The sequence below is a fragment of the Gossypium hirsutum genome, chromosome A12, assembly GCF_007990345.1.
Source record: "Gossypium hirsutum isolate 1008001.06 chromosome A12, Gossypium_hirsutum_v2.1, whole genome shotgun sequence".
Lineage (NCBI taxonomy): Eukaryota > Viridiplantae > Streptophyta > Magnoliopsida > Malvales > Malvaceae > Gossypium > Gossypium hirsutum.
The window spans coordinates 24,485,086-24,494,319 of NC_053435.1; the positions used below are offsets into that span (position 1 = coordinate 24,485,086).

A 9,234-nucleotide genomic window follows, 5' to 3' on the forward strand; every position below is an offset into this window, starting at 1 on the left:
GCCTTTTTCGTGATAATAGTTAGTTTTCGAGAACGGACATTCAAAAATTATAAAACTTATTACGATTCACATCACATCAAGTTTTTGGCACCGTTGCCAAGGAGCTAAGATATTAGGAACACTCAATTTTTATTCCTTTAGTCATTTTACTTTTATTGCAATTTCAATTTTTATTTTCTTTTCTAATTTTTCTTTTATTTGCTTTTGGTTGGTTTTTATAGTGTATGACTAGAAGAAACCCGTCAAGACCATTACTTTTTGACAATGAGATCGATCACACAGCTAGCAGAAACTGAAGAGAAACAAGGCAAAGCCTAAGATTCATAAAAGAAGAGCAAGAGGACAATATTTCCACCACAATCGAGGAGATGGCTGAAAATCAGGAAAACCAGCTACCTCCTGTGATAGCTGCTGATCCAGTAATCAGAATCTTGCTCTACGCACTATGTATGATTATGCTAAACCTACTTTAACAGGAACTGAGTCAAGTATAGTTAGGCCTGCTGTTGGTGCAAATAAATTTGAACTAAAACCTAACACAATTCAAATGATCCAACAATTTGTTCAGTTTGATGGTTTGCAGGACGAGGACCCAAACACTCATTTGGCAAATTTCTTAGAGTTTTGCAACACTTTTAAAATAAATGGCATTTCTGATGATGCCATTCACCTTCGATTGTTTCCTTTTTCATTAAGGAACAAAGCTAAAAGGTGGTTGAACTCATTACCACGGGGGTCAATCACTACTTGGGAACAAATGACTGAAAAATTTTTACTTAAATATTTTTCGCCGGCCAAAATGGCTGAATTGAGGAATGATATCTTTTCTTTTGTGCAAATGGATCTAGAGACACTCTATGATGCATGGGAGAGATACAAGGACCTATTGAGAAGGTGCCCTCACCATGGGTTACCTTTATGGTTGCAGGTTCAAACATTTTACAACTGCGTGAACCCCTCAGCAAGGCAACTTATCGACGCAGCTGCTGGTGGGACTATCAATAATAAAACACCTGAAGTGGCTTATGAATTTATTGAAGAGATGTCACTGAATAACTATCAATAGCAAGTCATGAAAACAAAGCCAACGAAAGCAGCCGGTGTTTTCAACCTCAATGTGGTTACCATGCTATCTAACCAGGTAGAACTCTGAAATAAAAAGATTGATGGTTTGTGTAGTTCTACTCAGGTACATCCAGTGATGAGGTGTGATTCAAATGGAGGAAGAGCATACACAGAATATCAACCCTTCAACCCTAGCACCGAGGAGGAACAAGTTCAATATATGGGTAATAATAATTCTAGATATCAAAATAACCTGTATAGTAACACATATAATATAGGTTGGAGGAACCATCCCAACTTCTCGTGGGGTGGTCAAGGGAATCAAAGGCCACAACATCCTTCAAATTTTCAACAACCACCTTACCAACAGGAAAAGAAGCGAACCTTGAGGAGATGCTAACAAATTTTATCTCGGTGTCGAAAACTCGCTTTCAGAATACCAAAACAACACTTAAGAATCAACAAACGTCGATCCAAGGGCTAGAAATTCAGATAAGCCAACTCGCCAAATTGATTTTTGAACGACCACAAGGTAGCCTGCCGAGTAACACTGAATCTAACCCAAGGGAACAACTCAATGCAATTACCATTCAAGATGAGGAAGGGTTAGTCGAATCTGAACCAGAACCAAGGCAAGGAATTGTGGTAAGTAAAAGCAAAGGTGAGGTAGACCACAGTGAACAAACATCGGTAAGTAAAGAGTACAAACCTAGTGTGCCATACCCCAATGTGACAAGGAAAGACCGCACAGACGAACAATTCGGTAAATTCCTTAAAATATTAAAAAATTACATATTAACTTACCGTTTATTGAAGCTCTTTTGCAGATGCCAACGCAGTCAATTTCTTGAAGGAGCTTTTAAAAAATAAGTGGAAGTTGGATGAGGCGTCGCATGTGGAGTTAAATGCAGTTTGTTCAGCCATACTATAGAATAAGCTGGCCAACAAATTAAAAGATCCAGGGAGTTTTACGGTTCCTTGTTTAATTGGTAGCTTAGATGTTAATAATGCTTTGGCTGATTTAGGGGCTAGTATCAATGTCATGCCTTATAAAATGTTTAAACAACTAGGTCTTGGGAAACCCAAACAAACTAGGATGAGCATTCAGTTAGCAGACAAAACAATCAGATTTCTTAGGGGTATTATTGAAGATGTACTCATTAGAATTGACAAATTCATATTCCTAGTTAATTTTGTTATTCTAGACATAGAAAATGATAGTAACGTGCTTTTAATTTTAGGAAGGCCCTTTTTAGCAACTGCTAGAACTATAATTGATGTTGGTACAAGTGAACTCACACTTCGTGTAGGTGAGGAAACTTCATGCTCAAAATTCTACTAATTTTGATCATGTAGTGCAACCTTCTTTGCAGGAAATACATTCGAAAAGCATACATGAGCCTTGTTCAAATAACAAAAAAGAACCCATCTATGAAGAACGAAGGCTACAAGTCAAGGAACTAGATGAATGGCGGACACAGAAATCGAGAGCATACGATAGACCAAAGCAATGCAATGACGAGCTCAATATTTCACCAAATCAACTTAAGGTTGGAGATAAAGTACTATTAGATGCAGCAAACCCTCGGATTTCCACCTCTGAACCTAATGGAGAAATCCCTCTTACAGTACTTAGCAGTTTCCCATACGGCATAGTCGAGGTAATTCATCCCAAATTCAGTTCGTTCATGGTAAATAGTACTCGTCTAAAACCTTATTTTGATAAAATTGATAGCAGGGATGAGAAGTGTAAACTCCTCGTACCATCATGACCACGCAACAGAGAGGTAAGTCGAGCTTAGACTATAAATAAGCATTTATCGGGAGACAACCTGAGCACTAACGGTGTTGACTTCTTTAAATTTTAGTTTTTAACATTTAATTCACTAATTGAGTCATTGAACGCAGGTTTTCCAGAACCACATGGCCAAGCACACGAGCGTGCCTTAGGCCCTGCCCATACCACGAAAGGCAACACAACCGTGCGATACGATTGTGTGAAAATAGGGAAAAAAATTTCCCCAACATGAGAGTCGATAAGTTGCCACAGCCGTGCGACATGGCCGTGGGTGAATCTTTCAAAACAATATGGGTGTATGACCCGCCCGTGTCTAGAGGCCATGGTTGAAACTGAGAAAACAACATGGGCATGAGACACGCCTTTGCTCACTACCCGTGGTCAAGAATGACAAAACAACACGGGTGTGGGAGAAGCGAACGAAGCAGAACACAGTTGTGCGACATGGCCGTGTGTATCAATATTACCAAAGAACACAAGCGTGGGCCAAATTTCAGATGCACCCAAATTTGAAAATCACGATAGACACGGGCTAAAATTAGGGCATACGAGCATGCCCCAGGGCCGTGTGCCCTAATATCTATATAAACCCCTCACTATTCATCATCCCCTTCCTTAAAAACCCTACCCTACCCGTCGCAACCTCTTCATACGCCCTCATTTCCATGCCTATGGCCAACAGACAGCTCTCCTCAGATGACTAAGTCCTCCCTTCACCAAGAACTATTGCGTTTGTCTATTCTTTCCTCCCTATTATCTTCATTTCTTTCACAAATTTTATGTTATTTCTTTATTTTATTTTTTGATTTTCTATTAATATTCATAGTTCTCACTATAGTCATGCTTATGCTTGTTATTCTTTTCCATTTTAGTCAATGCATTGTGATACATTTATTCTTTCTTGCTTTTCCATAATTTCATGCCATATTCCATATTTCCATATGCATTCACTAGGTATTTAGTTGACAATATTCTAGTATTCCTAATAATAATAATGATTTGATATTTCTATTTAGTCAGTAACCCCTATGAAGTATTTCCATCTAGTTCTAACGTGCTTGTATACCTTTTCCATACTATTCTTGGGGATTATTTTCATAACTTCATCTTTTCATTGCAGATACAATGACGAACCCAAAAGGCAAAAAGACTGTCATCCCCACGTCAAATAAATGAAAAGGGGCAGCATCCTCCTTGGGTCCCACTGTCAAAATCAGGCATCCATTCCTCCAGTTTTCCTCAGGACCACAAGAGGAACTTTTTCAGATACTACGGGCCTGACCCCTATGTGTGGGCCGCTGCATTGATTGGGCAGCACTTGAATAAATCTAACGGGTTGACGCGATCTGAGCCCTTCTGACAATTGACCCATGGAGCCTCTTTTTTGAGATCATCGAGCCGATGTACCTCGAGCTCACACTCTTACTTTGCTTGACCTTCAAGCTTTAAGTCGTCATGACACAGTTCGATGATCCTGGAATGGTCCAGTTCCGTCTCAGCAGTTTAGTCCGCCAGTTGAGCGTACCTGAGTTTGGCGTTGCTTTGGGGCTCTATACGGAGGAGTTCATGGATGACGATGATTTTGACGCACTCCATCGCCCCTCTAACTACTGGAGGGCCCTCATTCCTGCTTCAGCCACCTACGACCCTAGTCGCTCCAAGGCATCGCCTCTCACCCTATCCCTGCGATACCTACACCCATCTTGGCCCACACTCTGACAGGGCGGCGAGAGAGCACCAACGTCAGCAACATTCATGACGCCTACTTTTTATGGAGTATGGCAAACGGGCACATCTTTGACCCTGCCTATTTAATTGCCCTCGCCATTCGCCATTAAACGGGGCGGCATAGGTAGGGATTCATACCCATCAGCCCTTATCTGACTCACCTGGCGCGGTATGTCGGTCTCCTCAACACGGCAGCGCAAGCATCTTCCTTCACCCTTATTGGTCAGATATCCCCATAGGGCATCTCGAGTATGCTACATATGAGGATGATCGAATGACGACATGGAGTTGACCCTCCCCAGTACCGCCTAATCTAGTCCGCCGAGGAGGACCCAGAGGACATTACTGATGATGTCCCTCCACAGCACGAGGACCCACCATCTCAACCATTGCCCATTCATCGCCCAGTTCATGCTGCTGCTTCATACTTTGAGTAGTAGTGTTTTTAGCGCTTTAATCACATTGATGCTACTCTACATCAGATTTTTCAGCACCTTCACATCTCATCGCCACCACCACCTCACGAACCATCCGACGATGATGATGTTTGAAGACTTTTTATTTATTATTTTTATTTTCACTTTTATCTTTGTTTATCTTCTTTAAGTACTTTTTATTTTATCTTCCTTTAATACTATTTCATTTTTAGGTTTTATAATTTTTATTGAATAATTTGTAGTTTCTACTATTTCATTACGAGTAATTATGCTTCTTTATATTTCCTAAAGAGTTCTTGATTTTATCACAGTTATAAAGAGCTCCAAAGCTCACTAACACTTAGGAACTTGAAACTCCACTTGAAAAGGTTCTCCACGACTGTCATGTCCTGCCTGACCACCACGATAACCTCTTCATTGCACAATGTGGTTATGGAACCCAACCTCTACCATTACCGGAGTATCCTCCTCCAATCTTATCATTGCCTTAGCCACTTATTCTCTATACCTCCAATTCAAGGATTCCATTCAACATTTAGGAAGTTTCACTTCTCTCCCTCTCTCTTTTGATATTATCTTTATATCACTATTATATATCTTTGAACATTGAGGACAATGCACATCTTAAGTGTGGGGGGATATTTATATCATTATCAGAAAAATCCCTAAATTTTGTCTTCCTCTCAAATAATCTTCTCATATCATTATTAGAATGAATTTTGATTAATTTATGATTTTTATTGATATGTCTTAAATTAAAACATAGGCATTTATGGTTGATTGTTAGACTTTAAGGAATTAGAGAATCAAGCATGATAAGTTGGATTTTTTTTAGAATTAAAAATTTTTTAGGTTGTTTCCCCAAGTTTAGGTATTATCTTAAGTTGAAATTCACAGGTTTAACATTAAAAAGCCATAATTTTTGTGAGATCTTGAGCCTTTAGAGCATCTATTATTTCTTTCTTGCTCACTTTTATTATTGCTATGAGTGCGTCAATATTGATTTGTTATTCTAGAACTTGTTTGATTATGCATGTCAAGACCACACCTTTGACTTGATATATTAAGCTGATAAAGGCACCTAGGTTTAACCCACTCACTCCATATAATTCTACCTCCATAATTAACCCTTAGTGAACCCCCTTGAGCCTAACAAGCCATTAATTGATTTACCCTCAATGTTAACCCATAACCCATTATTGTTGAAATCCCCTAAGTTAGTTTGATCCTTATTTTTGTCGAGATTTGATTTGAATAAACTACTTAGCTATGTTTTATTTTTGATAGCTAGCCTATGTTACTTGACTTTTTCTTAAAAAAATACATACATATTAGTAGTAATTCTTTGTTTTTGAGCTTAAAAGTTTAAATCCGTATTTTGAGAAAAAGCTCACTTGTATTCAATTGATGATTAGTTATTTTTCTAGTTAGGTGATTTTTCAAATCAATATGGATTCTAACCTTTTCTTTCAGCTTGTGACCACACCCCCTAACCAAAGCCACATTACAACCCTCTAAAGACCTTTTGATTGATGTTTCATCTCAATATATAGTGGTGGAGGTTTGATTTTCATGCAAGCCTATGGTAATAACTTTTCATATTGACTCTTGAGTGCCTAAATTGTTGTCCTTAAACTCCTCAAGTGATTTGAGTGAATCCTTAGTGAGGATGTTAAAACTCTGTGATATTTTGAATCAAAGGTAATCACTTAGATGAGAGGAGACACCTACGTTTCGTGATAAAATGCTCAACTTGGAATGTTTAAAACGTTGATGTTCTTTTAGTTGAATTCTCAATGTATGATTACTTATGGTTTATTTTGAGTTATTGTTGTTAATAGGAATTATAAGTTAAGAAAAATGAATTCTTAATTGTGAGTTGAGGATTTTGCTTAAGGATAAGCAAAGGCTTAAGTGTGGGGGTATTTGATAAACCATAATTTATACATATTTTTATCCCATGCTTAGCATAATTTTAGATGAATTATCCTTAGAATTGGTGAATTCGATGCTCGAAACCCTTTAATCTTAGGTTTTATACTTAGGTGAGCATAGGAGGGTAAAAAGAGCGAGAAATAGGCTGAAAACAGAGAAAATGGACCAACATGTGAAATCAACATGGTCTGGAGTTCCGTACACAGGTAGACCACATGCCCATGTCCTTTTTGTAGAATTGAGCACGACTTAAACGGGTAGACCATTCACCCGTGTCTATTTAACAGCCTTGAACACGGATTGAAAAAATTTAACACGGGAGTGTCACACGGGTGTGTCCCTGTCGAGCCCAAGTTTAGTTCTATTCAGAAAAGGCTACTCTTGAGGACTTTTAGGCATTCTAAAGCCTAGTTAAACACACTAGAGGAGGATTAAGGAGGGCACACGAAGTAGGAGGCAAGAAATTACTAGAGGAAAGCTGATTGATCCATCTCAGAAGCCGGATTCACCTTCAAGACTGAAGATCTCCCTTAATTCCCTTCAAGAGTTCTTGGGTTTTCTTTATGTTTTGTTATCATTATACTTTTGAGATTTTTTCTTTCATAAATATGAACTAAACCCCCTAGATACCTAAGGGGAATGAAACCTAAAGCGGATCTTGTTATTATTATCTGAATTATATGATAAATATTTGACTTGTTCTTAATTATGAGTTCTTAATTCTTGCTTTAATATTCCAGGATATTGATTCAAGTGTTTATGTGCTTATTCAGATGAGCAAAAGTCCTTGTCTAAGAGTAGATCTAACATAATTAAGCAGAGTTGATTGCAGGCCTAGAGATAGGGTGACAAAATTTTGCTGGATTAGGGTGAAACATAATAAGGGAATCCATAGATCGAGTTAATGCAACACTAGGGTTTTAATTAGAAAGAGATTTCAATTAATCAACCTAGGGTTAGATGTTGTTAGTCTCGAGAGAGATAATAATATAACTTAGGGATTTCTACGGATCAAGTCAAGTGAATAAATCGCCTGATTCAGAGTCAATAACAAGTGAAGTCTAGGTGAATTTTTCCCTTAGGACTTGTCCAAATCATTTAGTTTTCCCAAAATTTATTTCCCCAATTTACTTCCTGTGCATTCTTAGTTTAGTAATTAGTTTAGATAAAACAAACCCCTTTATTTTTAGGCTAGATAATAAAAAGAAAGTTAATACTATTACTTTTAGTTCCTTTGGGTTCGACATCCCGGTCTTGCCATAAGCTATACTACTATTCGATAAGGTGCGCTTGCCTTTGTCGTGATAAAAGTTAGTTTTTGAGAACGGACATTCATAAATTATAAAACTTATCACGATTCACATCACATCAGTTACATATCAATCCTTGTTAAAGAAATCACGGGATTCGTATACTCGTTCAAATGCCTCAGTGGGGTATCCAAATAGAGATCGTGGAAAGCAATACTCGAGTCCTAAAGCTCAAGCTATTCAATGTCGAGTGTGGGTAGTGTGAGAAATAATAAACCCGAGTGTCAATAGTATGGACAATGACATTTTGGGGACTGCTGGCTGAATAATAAAGCTTGTTTCAAATATGGTTCGTTAAGCCACTTTATTCAAGATTGACCTGAGTTAGCCGAGAAAGATAAATTTCAAAATGTAAGACCGAGCAACACAGCTGCTAGAGAGAGACCACCTAGAAATACGAGAAATGTGACTAGTAGAAAAGGTACAATAAAGGTTTCAGCTATGGGATTTGAGGCTAAAGCACCAGCCAGATCTTACGCTATTCGCGCTCGTGAAGGTGCATCATTACCAGATGTTATCACTGGTACATTTTCTCTCTATGACACTAATGTAATTGCCTTGATTGATCCTGGATTGACTCATTCATATGACTGTATAAACTTAGTGTCTAGTAAGAGTTTGCCTGTTGAGTCTACTGAGTTTGTGATTAAAGTATCGAACCCCTTAGGCAAGTAGGTCCTAGTTAATAAAGTTTGCAAGAACTGTCATTTGATGACTCGGGGTTACTATTTTCTAGCAAATTTGATGCTTTTATCATTTGATTAATTAGATGTGATTCTGGGTATGGATTGGTTGACTCTGCATGACGTTGTTGTGAATAGTAGATGAAAGACTATTGAATTGAAATGCCAGAATAGTGAAATCCTTCGAATTGAATCAGATGAGTCGGGTGGATTGCTTATTGTGATATCGTCGATGTTAGCTCAGAGATATGTGTATGTATTGGACAAAAAAGTATATG

At 38.1% G+C, this 9,234-nt stretch overlaps 1 non-coding gene across 1 annotated transcript; it reads right to left on the reverse strand.

Annotated features, from left to right (window-relative positions):
• Positions 1-805: 805 nt before the first annotated feature.
• Positions 806-912, reverse strand: LOC121211928 (small nucleolar RNA R71). The gene has a single exon (XR_005907144.1). It is a non-coding gene; the product is annotated as a small nucleolar RNA R71 (small nucleolar RNA).
• Between the last annotated feature and the right edge of the window lie 8,322 nt (positions 913-9,234).